This window comes from Diabrotica virgifera, chromosome 1 (assembly GCF_917563875.1).
Source record: "Diabrotica virgifera virgifera chromosome 1, PGI_DIABVI_V3a".
NCBI classification, from domain to species: Eukaryota; Metazoa; Arthropoda; class Insecta; order Coleoptera; family Chrysomelidae; genus Diabrotica; species Diabrotica virgifera.
The window spans coordinates 16,722,194-16,737,599 of NC_065443.1; the positions used below are offsets into that span (position 1 = coordinate 16,722,194).

The 15,406-nt window shown below is 32.6% G+C and overlaps 1 protein-coding gene across 1 annotated transcript in view; it reads left to right on the forward strand.

Moving 5' to 3' along the window:
• The first annotated feature begins 5,142 nt into the window (after positions 1 to 5,142).
• The window catches only part of LOC114334252 (phenoloxidase 1-like), an 86,662-nt gene continuing 76,398 nt past the window's right edge, over positions 5,143 to 15,406 (forward strand). The window contains exon 1 of the mRNA XM_050655070.1: positions 5,143 to 5,204. The gene's annotated coding sequence lies outside the window, so the exon portion shown is untranslated. The remainder of the gene's footprint in view (positions 5,205 to 15,406) is intronic.

Below are 15,406 nucleotides of genomic sequence, written 5' to 3' on the forward strand. Positions count from 1 at the left end.
CTGGAATGCACGAATAGGAAATGATGAAAATATGGCATTCGCCTGCTTGGGGAGGTATGGAGAAGAGACGATAAATAGGAATGGTAGAAGAATGATAATTTTCTGCCAAATAAATGACTTAATAGGTAATTTTTTCTGGTATCAACCGAGAAACGAAAAAAATATACATACGTAGCAGAAGAAAGAAATGCGAGAAGCATAATTGACTACATAGTATATCCTAAAGACGCAGAACTAACGATACAAAATATAAAAACAGAGAACGAAGCCGAACTCGGTACCCACCACAGACTAGTGACAGCAGAGGTAAACATGAAACTAATGGAAATAATAGAGAGTCCTCAATATACAAGAATAGCAATACATAAGATGAAAAATATGGAAATGAGGAAGTTATACCAAAGAGAGACAGATAAAATTCTGGAACAGCATGAAAACAATGAGGAAATGTGGAATATGGAAGAGAGATGGAAAAAATTGAGAGACACGTTATGGAACACTGCAAAACAAGTATGTGGAATAAGAAAGAATGGGAAGAATAATAAAAGAACTGGATGGTGGAATAAGGAAATAAAGCAAGCAGTAAAAAAGAAGAAAAAAATGTGGAAGCGATACATAAACACAAATGAAGAGCAAGACAAAGACGGATACAGAAGACAGAGAAATATAGTGAAAGAACTAGTAAAAGATGCGAAGAAGAAGAGCTAGAAGGAATTCGGTGAAGAATTGAACCAAGGTTTTGGGAATAACAATAAACAGTTTTGGAATAAAATAAGAAGCATGAAAGGAACAAACAGGGGGTCTAGGACGTTTCATCGCCGCCGTTTCGATGCCGCCAGTTCGATGCCGATGCCGGCCGATTCATCGCCAGTCAATTAACCGCTATCTGATATATTTCCGAATTTTCGACAGTTACAATTATTATTTATTTTTAGTATTAATTAGGAATTCTAGGAAATGCGAGATATGACGGCGATGAAATGGACTGGCGATGAACCGGCGGCATCGAAACGGCGGCGATGAAACGTCCCATTCCGACAAAAAGGAAACAAATAAGAGGAATTAGAAATGAGCGAAATGAATTAAAAATAAACATACAAGACATACTAACCATATGGAATAAGCACTATAAAGAAAAATTCGAGGCAAGCAACCAACAAAATGAGGAGAGAGGACAGCAGGCAAGAGAAGAGGATAGGGACAATCGAGTAGACGAAATTCATATTAAATATATTGAAGAAGGATTGGCAAGAATAAAGATTGGAAAAGCGGGAGGTGCCGATGACATAGATCCGGAGATGATGAAGCACGTGGAAGAACGAGGCAAGCTTTGGATACTGGAAATAATGAGGGAAGCATGGAGAACAGAAAAGACTGAAAGACTGGGAAGAAAATTTATTGATACCAATACACATGAAAGGAGATGAAGCGGAATGTGATAACTGTAGGACTATATGGTTATCATCAGTGGCATATAAAGTCTACACCGGGATAATAGAAAGGAAGCTCAGGAAAGAACTGGAAGGAAAACTAGAAGAAGAACAAGCGGCTTTTAGGAAGGAAAGAGGAACAACAGATAATATATACATACTGAGAAATATAATTGAAAGGAAAAACGAAATAGGAAAAGACTTAAATATTACGTTTATAGATATTAAAGCTGCTTTTGATTCTATAAATAGAGAAGTAATATGGTCAGTAATGGAAGATCTGCAAATCCCGCAAAAGATAGTAAGCGTGGTAAAAAGTACATATAGAAACGCACTTGCTAAAGTACAAATAAACGGAAACAGATCGCCAATAATAAACCTAAGGAGAGGAATAAAACAAGGGAACAGTCTCAGCCCAGTTTTGTTTATATTAGTAATGGATAGAGTAATGAAGAGCGCTAAAAGAAGGTCAAGGCAATTACAGTCAACAATAGGGTACAGGAATTTAGTACCAGTGAGAATGGAGGGATTACTATATGCAGATAACTTAGTAATAATAGCAGACAATCGATAATCTGGGTGGAGGAAATAGAAAATTTGCAAATTGAGGAAAATGTAAAGAAAACGAAGACCATGATAGCAACCCAAAAGAATAGGGAAGAAATAAACCAAACGATATTTAGGTGCAAAAACGAAATCATAGAAAGAGTCTCGACGTTTGAATACCTTGGAGTAATAATACCAGAGGATGGAAAAATAGAACAAGAAATCTCATACAGAGCAAAAAAAGCAAATAAAATCTACTATGCACTAAATAAAACAATATTTGGAAAGGAAGAAATAGATAAAGAAATAAAACTGAAGGTATACAACGCAATCTCTGTACCAACTTTAATATATGCAAGTGAGACATGGGTAAACAATGCAAAAATAGACAGTACAATAAACGCAGCGGAGATGAAGCAGCTAAGAAAAATAGCAGGAAAAGCGAAATTAGACAGAATAAGAAATGAAGATATTAGACAATGACTGAAACAGGAATCGATAATAACTAAGATACCAAAAAGAACATTAAAATGGTATGGACACATTAACAGAATGGACCATGGAAGACTACCAAAGCAGGTAATGGAATCAAAATGATATAGTAAAAGAAGGAAAGGGAGGCCAAGCAAGAGATGGATCGATCAGATTATAGAAATTGGACAGGAAAAAGGAAAAACACATCAACAAATGAAAGAGTTAGCAAAGGACCGCAAGAAATGGAAGATATGGATAGATGATGAATAAAACCCCCGACGCCCCTGAGGGGCATAAGGAGTTTCGAGAAAGACGAAGAAGAGTCATCAAAATAGCAAGGGACAATTACCAAGTGGTAGAAGAAGTTTCGGACGACTGCGCAAGAGATGAAGTGACAATCTTCCATAGAAACAACAAGCTCCCAATGAACAAGCAAAATTTCTTATATAAAGAACGGACAAGAAGAAAGTTTTAGATCTTTCATATTCAGTGGCGCACCCAGGGGGGGTTTGGGGGTTAAAACCCCTCCCAGGGCATATAACAAAGATGTATAAAGAATAGTAGTAAAGCAATAAAATCGCCTAAGCCTCTAACTTTTTTAAAGTAAGACAGATTATGAAACCTTTTGCATTCGATTCGGGAGAGCTTCAGGGAAATTCTTGAATACTTGGCATGAATAATTACAAATGAGAATTGCATTCTTGTAGGCGAAAAATCCATTTTCCAAAGTGCATCTCAAAGTGTTTACACAATAAAAATTCACAACTTGGAAAATAATCATGAGAATGAGTTTAATTTTCATATTCGAAGGATTTTGAGGTCGCTAAATAGGAATATAGGGTCGGGGAAGCTGTAAGAGGTACCTGGTGCCAGGAATCTACATCATCTCTAGGAGTTTTATAGAAATTTGTCATTGAAAATAATTTATTATCTCGGGGTTTTAAGATCGCTGAACAAGAATATGCAACGAAAATGCTATATGAGATACCTGGCGCACTGTATCTACGTCGTCTCTGGGAATTGTATGAAAATTCGTAATAAAATTTGTTGCAAATAGTTATTCTGGGGTTTTTAAGGTAACTAAGAGTTTTAATCATAAACTCGAGGTTCTGACATCTCTATATCTAAAAAATTTTAAGAGTGAAAAAAAATATCGAATTATTTTTTTTTTCATAATTTCCGCTCTGAACTAAAATAACTTACTGTTATTGTTACTCACCGTTGAATTTTATAACGAATTTCTATAAAACTCCAGAAGACGAAGTAGAGTCCGAGCACCACGTAAATACAACTCATACTCATACAGCATCTTCCATGCAATATTTATTGCAAAACTCCAGGAAAGAATATAGGTAGATACAGTGCACCAGGTACCTCGTACAGCATCGTCGAAGCAATATTCGGGTTCCGCGACCTCAAAAACCTCGGAATAAGTTTCAATGATTTTCATAATGAATTTCCATAAAACTCCAGGAGACGACGTGCCTACTGGAATACTGTTTAGCGACATATTCCTGTACATATTCCTGTACAATACATATTCCTGTTTAGCGACCTCAAAACCCCCGAGTATAAAAATATAACTCATTTCCATGATTATTTTGTGAGTTTTTTTATTTTTTGACACTTTAAGAAGCACTTTGGAAAATACATTTTATCTACTCTGTCATATTATGTGTAAGTTTTTAGTTCGTGAAAACTGTCATTATAGATAGCAGTGCGCGAAGTGTGCGTGAAGTAGCAATGTATATTAAATGGGATTTACTTTTTCGCACTGTTTTTTGGCACACTTTCATATAATCAAATAACCTTAACTTTCACGTTGTCATGATGATGACATAATGAGCAATAAATTACAACAAAAGTTTTGACAGTTTTATGGTTTGAAAGAAGTCAGAATTTTAAAATGTCAAAGTTCTAAAAATTGTAGAATAGAAATGAATTCCACTGACGGAAGAGTTACAGTTTTTTTATTTGTTTATCGTAGATAAAATATTGTATGAAACTGTGTGTGAAGTACTTTTTGCGAACTTACGCGATGTATAGAACTCGCTCCGCTGTCGCTCGTGCTCTAAACATCGTGCGCGTTCGCAAAAAGCATATTTCACGAACTGTTTCATAAATAACTATTCTGTTTACAACAATGCAATTTTTATTTGTACCTCATGCCAGGCATTCAAGAATTTTCCTAATGTTCTCTCGAATCAAAGGCAAAAGGCTTCATAACGTAATGCTTTATATGCTCGCCTACAGGAAAATGTAATTTGTTTTTCACAAACAATACAAAAAAATTCGGTGTCCAAGCCAACCCCTCCCAGAGGAAAATTCTCGGTGCGCCACTGTTCATATTTATTTTTTGTTGTTGTATTGGGTGTGGTTTTTCAATTTTTTTGATATTCTAAGATTTTTTAAATAATGAAGTAAAGAAACACAGACTTACTCACAATCATCTTCACAATCACAAAATGATTGTGAGTAAGTCTGTGTTTCTTTACTCACATATGCAACCCATTCAATATTTTTTAAATAGTTCTCAATAAATATATTTATAATTAGCCTGTACATATTACAGAATGTCTTTTGATTTATCGTAAATCTAGATAGGAAACGGTAGACCAAGTACCATGATAATCTATCAACATGCTACGTTACCAGCTTATCGGTTTTCTGTACATATAAATAATCCGGAATGCAAAAACGTAACTGCAGTTTCGACGTATCCTGGCATCCCTTAAATTTGTTGACATATTACAGGTAAGTGACGAATGACTTTTTTCTAAGGTTTATAAATATTTGCATGGTATATATTTTTTTCTCCAGTTGTAAAGGTTAGTTATATTTTATGTAGTTTTGACTTTGCAATTCTTTGAATACGACCTAACCGTCTCACTGTTTGTACTTTTATGGCCTATACAATATTTGATTCTTTTTGATTTCTCCAGTTTTTCTTTCTATTTCTTAGGTAATTCGTGTATTAATTTTAACATTAAGGAAAAAGGCGCAAAAATGTCGCCTGTCAAAATTTTCAACGTGTTTTAAATGTATTCATTTTTTTCGAATTCTGAGAAAACTAATAAAAATTTTTTAAAAAATTTAAACGCAGAATGAAAGATTACGTTATTACCGAGGGCTGAAAGTCATTTAGAATAAATAAAAAGTTTCTTTTGAATGAAATATTTGCAATTAAAAATCACATTAAATTTTCTCTTTTATTTTCACCCATGTAACTTATTAAAAAATAAACATTATAGAAGTTTTAAGGGACTTTCGACCCTTAGTAATAATGTAATCTTTCATTCTGCGTTTAAATTTTTCAAAAATATTTATTAGTTTTCTCAGGATTCGAAAAAATGAATACATTTAAAACACATTTAACATTTTGACAGGTGACATCTTGCGCCTATGCCCTTAATAAAAAATGATCTCTATTCATATATATATATATATACTTTCCTTTAGTTTATGATGTCTATAAAACATAATTTGCACTTGCTTTTTTTATTTTTTTTTATTTCAGAAAAAAAGGTCATTTACAGAGGGCTTTTTGATCCAATTCTTTGCATGTTTTTAAAATTTTCCAAAATTTTCATAGCAACCTATTTATTTATAATAATTTTTAAACACATTATTAAAAATTGCCTTTCTTGCTTCAAAATCACTTCTTTTGATAATTTGGGTTATTTTAAGACGAAAGTTATTCTTGTAATTTTTTCGTATAATACTTATTTTAAGGCTAAAATGCAAATAGACAATTAAAGATACCGAAAAAGCCAATTTTAGCGTTTTTGAGACCATTTCTCGATATATTGGACATCATCATCATCAATGGCGCTACAACTCTTTGTGAGTATTTGCAGCGTTTACTATTGCCTTCCATGTTTGTCGGTCCTACGCCACTACTTCCCATAATAGATTTGACATTGAACTTAAACAAAAAACAAAAAAAAATGACAGCTTAAGTCAAGTAGTTTGTTTTTTTTTTAAATTCGATATCTAACCTATTTTGTCGGACTTTTTAATTGTTTTTGTAAGACCTACTTTTCAATAGCTACAACTCTGCTTCTACTGGGTCTATATGTTACGGTAAACGTAGATAATCTGGTATAGTCGGTTCGCTAAACTCAGACGCAAATGGCTAAAGATTTTAGTACGTACCTTTTTTGTTTTTTGCCAATTTTGACAAAATTTGCAAAATTACTAAATATCTAGTAATTATTAACTATTTAGTAATTATTTTCTTGGCAATTTTATCAAATTTGCAAAATTACTAGCTTAAATCACTAGCCAGTTGAGTTGAGTTTAGCGAACGGACTATAATTGTACACAATTACCGGTAATTGTATACAATTACCAGATTATCTACTTTTACCGAAACATATACACTATACACCACTTCTTTTGTTTTTTATAAGCTAGATTTTTGTTAAATTTATTTTTTTAGATAAAATATATCCTTTTTGAGTTATTTGCGAAAACCTGTCTAAAAACTTTGATTTTTTCTGTTGAAAAATTAACATTTTCACTCGCAAGTAACACGAAACAGTATTGACTATTAGACCAGTAAGGATCTGTGAAAAAACGTATATTTTTGGATGTGAAAGGTGGCATTCGGATTTTTGCAGATAAAGTTAGGTGACACCTTCAGTAATAATAATTGACTTATGCTCCTTCTCAAATATGCCCGGAAAATTAATAAAAATTTAAAATATTTAAAAATTTCGAAAAACATCGATTTTTTTCTGGTTTCTTTGCTTATAACTTTAAAACGATTCGTTTTGGAACAAAGTCGTAGAGAAAAAAATAAAGATAATTTAATTTTGTTAAATATACGGCTGGTCAAAAATGTCTTAACGTATTACCTTTTCTGCAATATAGCAATAAATACAAAATAAGGGGGCAAAATACGCCTGTTGTTATTCAATGTTTTTAACCACTTTGGTGGCACTTAGAACCTTAGTAATTCGCTTATGAAATTCTTTGTAACATAGTTAAACCGTGTACCAAATTTCATTAAAATCGACTTAATAGATTTTGCATAATAAATTTGCAATCTAAATGTTTTTAAAAAAGTTCAAATTTTTTAAAATCTTTTTGAACAAAAAGTAGACCATTTAGAAGTTGTATAATTTTTTTACATATACAGAAGTGCTCTACCTATCTAATACACTTTACAGAATTAAAATCGAATTATTTAAGGGGCCTCAGCAATGTTTTAAACTTATAATCAATTTTTTGGCTTATAAAAAATAGCTTTGTTTAATATTAAAAAAATAAATTTTTAGCAATGCAAATAAATAAAACCGGAATAATTTGACTTAAATTCAAATGCTGTCAGCAGAATTGCTATTTTATTTTTTAATCAAAAGTTATTCGCGTTCAAAAATTGCAATTTTTCGAATTTTTGAAAGTTCAACTGCGTTTATCTCGAAAACTATGCATCCTACGAAAAACTTGTAAGAACATTTTTTGCCTAGAATTACCCAAGAATTACAAAAAAGTGTTTTATTTTGCGAAAAATCGATGTTATGTAATTCCTCAAGTTCTTTGTTTATAACAATCTTATCGATATCCGGATCAACTGTTACCCAAAAAAATCGTGTTCTACGGGTCAAAAAATACGTATAAATCTTGGGTAAGTCCATCTAAATAAAGGAGCCCGTAGCACCCCCTCCTGGCCACAGGACTAATTTGTTTATAAGCCAAAAAATTGTTTATAACTTTAAAACATTGCTGAGGCTGCTTAAACAATCCAATCTCAATTCTGTAAAGTGCATTAGATAGGTGGAGTGCTTCTTTATATGTAAAAAAATTTACAAATCTTTGTATTTTCTAGTTTTTGTTGTGCAAGATTTTAAAAAATTTTAATTTTTTAAAAATAGTTTATATTGCAAAATTATTATTCAAAATCTAGTAAGTCAATTTTAATGAAATTTGGTGTACAGTTTTAGCACATTACAAAAATTTTCTAAGCGAATTAGGAAAGTTCCAAGTGTAACCTAAGTGATGGAAAATCATTGAATAAGGACAGGCTTGTTTTGCCCCTTATTTTATATTTATTGCTATTTTGCAGCAAGGGTGATAAATTAAGACATTTTTAACTAATCGCATCTGATAGAAAATTTAATTATCTTTGTTTTATTCCTATACGACTTTGTTCCAAAATGAATCGTTTTAAAGTTATAAGCAAAAAAATTAGAAAAAAGACGAAATTTTTTGAAATTTTTAAATATTTTATTTTTTTTATTAATGTTCCGGTCATACTTGAGAAGGAGCATAAATCAATTATTATTAACGAAGTTATCATCTAACTTTATCCGCAAAAATCTGAATGCCACCTCTCACATCCACCTAAAAACAGATCCTTACTGCTCTATATGCTATAGAACAAAAGTTGCTTAGAACTTACTTACTTACTTAATCCAGAACTCTTCCACCTTTCGGTGTGAGTTATTGCGGAGTTGGGTTTTCCGTCGTTTTCTTCCACATTTCCTTCCATTCCTTCTATCCATGGCCAATGCATTTGTTTCCTCCCATTTCATTCCTCTTTTGTCGGCCGCTTCCCTCACTTCTTTTGTCCACGTTCTACTTGGTCTTCCTCTCTTCTTCCTTCCCATATCGCTCGCTTCATATATCTGTTTTACTATTCTTTCTTCTCCTCTTCTCAGTACATGTCCGAGCCATCTAAGTTGTCCTTGTTCGATTGTTGTTGTAACTGCGTGTATTTTCAGATTTTCTCTAAAGGTTTAATTTCTAATTTTATCTTTCCTTGTTTTTCCTCTATTGTTCTCAAAAATCTCATTTCTTTGCTTATCAGTCTATTCTTTTGTCTTTTTGTTAATGCCCAAGATTCACAGGCATAGGTTAGAGTGGGTTTCATAATCTTTTTTACTATTTCCTTTTCTATATTCTTAGGTATTTCTTTCTTATTTAAAAATTTACTCTTGATATTATTGTACTGCTTACCAGTCTTTGCAATCCTTTCATTTATCTCATCTTCAATTTTCCGTCCCGGTTTATGATTATCCCCAAATACTTATATCTGTCTACCTGTTCAAGTTGCTTGCCATCTACTTCTATTTTATGTTTTCCTATTTGTCTTCAAATTATCATGGTTTTGGATTTTTTTTGTTTATTTTCATATTTTTGATTTTTAGTTCTTCATACAGTATGTTTATATTTTCTTGTAATTGTTTTCTGATTCCCCAATAGGGTGGGTCGAAAAACAATAATGTTTCATTTTTTAATCGCTACACCGTGGAAAACTTGCCTTTGGGTTATATAAGTAAAATGCAATGTAAAATAAAGTTATATATTGAACCCCCAGCTAGCGCATCATACTTAAAATTTAGTTTTTTTTTTCAGAAATCAAGACATTTTTCAATTATTTTTACAATCTTTAGCCAATAATATTTAAACGTGCTATAGTGAAAACTGTTTAGTTAATAGTTTAGAAAATAGGAAATAAATTTGAAACAGACAATATGTTTTAATTTGCGGTAGCGCAAAATACTCAAAATTGTTAAAATTCACATATTAGCACGTTAAAATAAGGTGTGGTCTAGTATGTTGTGTTGGGTGTGAATAGCACAATCCATTATTTGTTCTTTTACTTTACACCCCATTTAATTGGAATATAATGATTATAGTGTGTTTAAAGTTATAAAGGATATAAATAAAAAAATTTATAATTTTTTATAACATGTTTAATTGAAACAAAAAAGAAACCAATTTGTAGCCCAACAATGTCAACAAATTAAATGAAATTTTGACTTTAGGAAAAGTCTTTTACTCATGATTTCTGAGTGAGTACGTAGAAGCTACGCTTGCTGTCAAACTTTGGCATCGAAGCTCTGGATGCTACGGCAGATCTTATGAAACCATCTCGTTCCTAACCACTAGGAGGACTAGTCAATCGCAATCTTTTGAGTAAAGATGAATAGTATCTTCTAGACATAAGTTGTGCGATAAAGTCAGGCAACTGCCCTGTGGACTTATCTGTTCGAGAACCGGGTCCACTTTCCCACTCTCGATGGTTGACTACAGCTAACAAAGTTTTGAGACTATGTAAGTGTGGAAACGTCTTCAGTTGAACATAACTTGTTAGTATCCTTTATTTTTAAATCATACATGGTTCAAAATAAAGTACAGCAAATACATAACAGATGGACCTGAACACGTTTTTGAGGCTATCAAATTAGCCAGATTTCTCCAGAGAATTTGATTAAAGTAGTTGATCCTGTAATCGAAATAAATGCATTTTTTCCCACCCAGAAAATTTGCTACTGAGGATGATAGTGGATGAAAGGAAACACATAAGATAATTAGGATTCCGAAGAATAATCAAAGCAAGAATGTTAGCTATAGAAACAGAAACAATTAGGGTTTTTCGACCTCCAAAAATCACCTTTCATGCGACTGACTCTACTGAATTATTTGATTGGAACCCCACTGAAATAACACCACCATCACTGTTACGGAGAGTCTCTGATGATGAATTTTCTGCTAAAATCACTGCTGGTGAAACACCTGAGGATTGGAACTTTGGAAAATTTCCATGTCATACTCAAGCCGTGGAACACTGCGTCAAGTTAGTGACTGAAACATCTAAAAAAAGTCGTCGGTGCTAAGTAATGAGATGGTTTCATAAGAGCTGCCGTAGCATCCAGAGCTTCGATGCCAAAGTTTGACAGCAAGCGCAGCTTCAACGTACCCACTCAGAAATAGTGAGTAAAAGACTCTTTCTAAAGTCAAAATTTCAATTAATTTGTTGACATTGTTTGGCTATAATTTGGTTTCTTTTTTGTTTCAATTAAACATGTTATTAAAATTATAAGTTGTTTTATTTATATCCTTTATAACTTTTAAACACACTATAATAATTCTATTCCAATTAAATGGAGTGTAAAATAAAAGAACAAAAAATGGATTGTGCTAATAACACCTAACACAACATACTAGACCACACCTTCTTTTAAGGTGCTAATATGTGAATTTTAACAATTTTTAAGTATTTTGCGCTACCGCAAATTAAAAGATATTGCCTGTTTCAAATTTATTTCTTATTTTTTAAACTATTAACTAAAAAGTTGTCACTATAGCACGTTCAAATATTATTGGCTAAAGATTGTAAAAATAATTGAAAAATGTCTTGATTTCTGAAAAAAACTAAATTTTAAGTGTGATGCGCTAGCTGGGGGTTCAATATATAACTTTATTTTACTTTGCATTTTACTGATATACCCCAAAGGCAAGTTTTCCGCGGTATAGCGATTAAAAAATGAAACATTATTGTTTTTCGACCCACCCTATTCCCCAATGATCACCATGTTGTCTGCGTAGCATAGTTCTGTTATTTGTATCATTCTCAACTTCCAATATCCAACATTGTATTTTCTCCACTTATGTTTGCATTTTTTTTATTACGTCATCTAGTACTAGGTTAAAGAGTAGTGGGCTCAGGACACAACCCTGTTTTAATCCAATGTTGCCGTCGAATATTTTTTTTTACATTTCTTGTCCTTACATAGATTTTCGTTTTTTCGTATAAACTCTGGATGCATCCTATTAGATCTTGTTCAATTTTTCTCTTCTCTAGTATTTTCCAAATATCTTCTCTTTTAATTCTGTCTAAAGCTTTTTCCATATCTATGAAACATGCATGTATTTGTTTTTCTGTTTTAAGAGCCTTTTCTACTATTTGTCTCATTATGAAAATCTGATCGTTCCTCCCTCTTTCTTTTCTGAAACCACTCTGGCTATCCTCAAAATTGTTTTCCAGTTTTTCTCTTAGTTTGCTTTCTAGTATACTATACTAAATTTACAATCTTGATGCAGTAGAAATAAACAAACCAAGACACGTTAAATGCTACTAGGAGCAGTCCCTAATCGTAATTTACAATGTATCATCATCATCACCGGCTCGACAGCCCTTTCTGGGTCGTGGCCTGTTTCAGGATTCTTCTCCACTCTGATCTGTTTCGTGCTTTTTTTCTCCAGTTTTTTATTTTTAAGGTTATTATATCATTTTCTATTTGTTCTAAATATCTCAGCTTCGGTCTTCCTCTTGTTATTTTTCCTACTGGCATCTGTTTGAATATTTTGTTTGGTATTTCGCCTTCTTCCATTCTTTCTACATGTCCCATCCAACGCAGCCGTCCTATTTTAATGAATGTTATGATATCCGGATCCTGGTATAATTCGTATAGTTCAAAGTTGTACCTTCTTCGCCAAATTCCGTTTTCTTTTGTGCCCTTATATATGTGTCGCAAGATTTTTCTTTCAAAGGTAGCTAGCAATGTTTCCTCTCTTTTAGTGAGTATCCAGGTTTCTGAGCCGTATGTGAGTATCGGTCTTATTAAGGTTTTGTATATTTGGCATTTTGTTTTCCTTGCGACGTTATCTGATCTTAGTTGCCGAATTAAGCCATGGTAACTTTTATTGGTAATAAATATTCGCCTCTTCACTTCCTCTGCTACGTTATTATCAGACGTGACTAGGGATCCCAAGTATGTAAAGTTTTTTACCCCCTCAATGTTGTGTTCTCCTATTGTTATATTTTGTGGCTGCCTTATTTCTGTGTTTTTACTTATCTGCATATATTTTGTTTTGTTCTGGTTGATTTTAAGGCTACTATTTTGTGCAGCTCGTTCTATTTGATTGAGTGCCTCTATCATTTCTCTTCTTGATCTTGCGATTATGTCAACATCATATGCAAATGCTAGTATTTGCACGCTTTTATTGATGATGTTCCTCGAGTATTGACTGTTGTGTCCCTCATTATTTTCTCGAGTACGATGTTGAACAAGATGCATGATAGAGCGTCTTCCTGGCGTAGTCCCGTTTTCACATCTATTGTTTCCGTTAGTTCGTTTTGTATCCGGATTTTACTTTCTACTTTTAGAGATTCTTTTATCAGTTCTATTAGTTGTGTTGGTATATTAAATTGTTTCATTGCTTTTATTAAGAATTCTCAGTTTATATTGTCATATGCGCTTTCGAAGTCTATAAAGAGACGATGTGTGTCGATGTTATGTTCACTTGTTTTTTCGAGGATCTGTCGCAGAACAAATATCTGGTCTATTGTTGACTTCTGTCTGCAGAAGCCACTTTGGTACCTGCCAACTATTTTTTCAGCGTGTGGTCTGTCTTTCATAAATGACGTTGAACATTATTTTGTATGCTGAATTCAGCAGCGTGATTCCACGGTAGTTTCCACATTCTAACTGATTTCCTTTTTTATGTAATGGTACGTGGTACATGGTAATTTACAATGTATATACATAAATCCCAAAATCATGATTTCCAAAATTTCTACATTGTAAATATTATAATTCGGGAGTGCTCCTAGTAGCATTTAACGTGTCTTGGTTTGTTTATTTCTACTGCATCTTGATTGTGAATTTAGTATTGCATAAAGTTTCCTACTGTGCTTCCAAGAGTTATTCTTCTATAGTTTGTGCATTATTTGCTATCTCCTTTTTTATACAATGGTGTTATACCTAATACCTATCTGCCAATCTAGTGGCACTTTCTTTTCTTTCCTAGCTTGGTTCGTGATGCTTAGTAGTTCTTGTTGTCTTTCTTCATTCATGTATTTGACCATTTCTGCAGTTATATCGTCATCTCCTGGTGCTTTTCCCTTCTTGATTTTGTAGATTGCATTTGTTAATTCTTTTTGTGTTATATTTCCTATCTGTTCCTGTTGCTCTTGTGGAGTGTATTGATTTTTGCTTTGTTCTATCTTATTTCCTTCTACTTCTTATTTACTTTTTGTTGAAAAATGAACATTTTCACTCGCAAGTAACTCGAAAAAGTATTGACTATTCTATAGAACAAAAGTTGCTTAGAATTAGTCAGTTTATCTACGTCCAGACTTATTTTAAACGTATGTGCTTACACTCGCAAGAAGAGGTGGCTTTCACTCCCCAAGTAACTGGGTTAAAGTCCAAAAGTGAAGTAGACGGCAAGAGCATGATATTATGACAGGAAGATATGCACACTTGCAATTCTAAATTCAATCAACTGGCGCATGACGTCACTGCGAGACTAAACCAGGGAACTTGTGTGTATCTTATTTTGACGATGATATGGCAACGCTCTTTCATTCCTATAAATGAATAACTTGAAACTATGGCTTGAAACTTGAACGGTTAACGGTGAGTGTCCCTTGATGCCATATGTTGCACTAAGAATTCATAACTAGTTACTTTATGTGAATATGTGGTTTGAAAATGCATAATTAATTTGTAAAATTAATTATAGAAATATATGAATCTACGATTTAATTGTGTACATTACAAACAAAATAAATAAAGCTATAAGACATAAATTACATATTATACAAAACCGGTAAAACGTAAATAATTTGAAAAATAAACGAAAAGCGTGTCATACTTCAGACTTTATGAATATTGTTTATTATTATTTATTTATTTATGATATTATTTGACAATTTTTATGATTTTTCTCTTGCGGATATTATAATTATTATCTTTAATATTTTTATTTAGCATCCTTATTTTAAAATACATTTTACATCTAAAAAAAGTAATTTTACGTCGTCACTGAGATTTACTTGTTTTGAGGCTTCTAATAGGTTTTTCAAATAATGTTTACTAATTTTTAATGTACTGCGATTAAAAGTACGAAAAATATGTTCCAGTTCACTACACTTAGTTACAAATTCCAGGGTTGGTTTAAGTAAACCACCCTCAGAAACGTGGTTTACCCAAGTAAACGATTTATCGTTAGCATCAGGAATCCCATCGTCTTAACGTTCCTACAGCTGGAAGGGGGTAGCCTCTTTTTCTTAATAAACGATAGGACCTTGCCCCTGCAGCGTGTGCAAAGAGATTGCTGAAGCAATATCTTCAATTGACCACTTAATTTGTTTTTTAGTTTTTCATTTTTTTAACTGCCCTTTAGTAAAAATTCTTTCAACTGTACTTTTTTCCTCC